This window comes from Perkinsus marinus (assembly GCF_000006405.1).
Source record: "Perkinsus marinus ATCC 50983 genomic scaffold scf_1104296973076, whole genome shotgun sequence".
In the NCBI taxonomy this organism is placed as follows: domain Eukaryota; phylum Perkinsozoa; order Perkinsida; family Perkinsidae; genus Perkinsus; species Perkinsus marinus.
The window spans coordinates 64,895-66,697 of record NW_003201530.1 but is presented as its reverse complement, the minus strand read 5'-3'; the positions used below and the strand labels follow the sequence as shown (position 1 = coordinate 66,697).

The following is a 1,803-nucleotide window of genomic DNA, read 5'->3' as shown; positions in this document are numbered from 1 at the left end:
CTCTTGACTTTCCGTTGACTGAAGTCGTTGACATCTCAATCTATAATCGTTCACTCGATGAAGGAAATCACTGACACATTCTCCCTTCTTCTGCCTCATCGACAAGCCCTCAGACTGGAGGATCTCACTCTCACGATTCTTACCAGCTCTTCTTTCTAAAGCTCGCCAAATATCGGCAACGGCCTCGGAATAACTCTCTCGGCGCAAGGGGTCCTTTAACAACTTCTGATTCGCGGTGACGACGTCGATCCACAGTCGAGCCTCAATGTGGTGAGCGAGGTAATAATACTCATGAACTTTGCTCCACCCCCGACTCGACGACACTACTGACACATGGGTCTTAAACAGAGACAGTGGAGTCGTTCCCGTGATCTTATACGGTCCACCCGGAGGAGCACGACCCGCCTCAGCGGCCTTATGGATTTTCTCCCTCTCTCCTTCTCTGAGCAGCTCTTGGCCTTGCAAGACATCGATAGCTTTCTCCTCTGACATCCCAGGCGAACCCAAGGATACACCTCCCCTCGAGATGTCAATGGGATTGTCAGTAGGAAAGTATTCTCCCCTTGTGACAATCTTCCCCATCCTCATCACTTTCCTTGGCTTCAGACTTATCCGCTATCACCGTCGATCCTCTTCTGAGTTCATCAGTGTGGGCTTATCGGTCTATCGTCAATCGGCTCTCACCACCTCGTACTTGCTCACGCAATTCCTCGGCCTCTCCCGTATCCCTTCTGATCATGTCGCATCGTCGCTGAGCAATTCTTTCCAGAAACGGTTCCGGAAGGTGAAAGCAAGAGGCGAATAAGAACTAGCCCACAGTTGACCTCGTACTGCCGTCTTAGCCGGACGGATGGCCCTGGCTTCCCCTGGACCTCGAGATTGTGCCCTCAACGCCAAGACCAAATAGGACTTTAAAGTCTCATATTGCTCATAGATCGCACTTTCAACTTCATCAAACTCAGTCTCCGGTCCCACAAGCTCCAACACTTCCTCCTTAACCTCCTCCAATGCTGCTCCAACGAATCGCTCAAGCGCTTCTGAACCCTCCGCCGTGGGGCATTCCTCATAGCTCAACAAGAGTGCCGTTACTTCATCGAGAGCACTACTTCGCACCTTCACCGTGTTCGCAATCTCCTTCACCTTCTGTCCCACCGAGATCACCAATAAATGTAGCGACAAGTTTTCCTCCCCTGCAGACTCTTCATTGGAAGCTATCGACGACGGACTCGCGTGCAACCCAACATCGCTTTCTCTACTAGGACTCGTATCCATATCGGAGTAAGAGTGACGGAATAGACCAAAGATTAAGATCCAAATAGGAACCCCTGAAGTACGTAAGATACTCGAAATGTAACGAGCTGCAGAAATACGGACTTCCCGATTAACGTCACAGATCAGAACCGAATATCGGACGCGTCACAGACATATCTTGTAGTCTCATAAGTTCTTGACTATTTCTCAATGAGTCTGATAATGAGTATACGAAAGAGAAAAGTAGACAGGATCAATCACGAATCCTCGTCTGAATAAGCGACAACTATAGCAGAGTTGTCAAGCTTCGAGAAATAAAGAGTTGAAACGAGAGGACTAAAGAGTTGTCCTCAACATTCCTCTAACACCTGCGAGGCGTTGGAATCAAGAAAGAGAAGAGGGATAGTTCTCAAGAGCCGGCTTCACTATTAACCATCAGCGTTGCCTCGACTTCATGTTTATGCGTAAATTTGAAGGTATACGATTGATGAAAGAAGTTTCACCGACATTATGGCAACCGTCGCTGAGATGGATCTCGTCGAAATGTCTCAG

The 1,803-nt window shown here is 48.6% G+C and overlaps 1 protein-coding gene across 1 annotated transcript in view; it reads right to left on the bottom strand.

Annotated features, from left to right (window-relative positions):
• Pmar_PMAR019717 (cytochrome p450, putative) overlaps window positions 1-1,803 on the bottom strand; it is a gene marked incomplete at both ends in the record, with an annotated part of 5,267 nt that overhangs the window by 780 nt on the left and 2,684 nt on the right. The window lies entirely within an intron of this gene.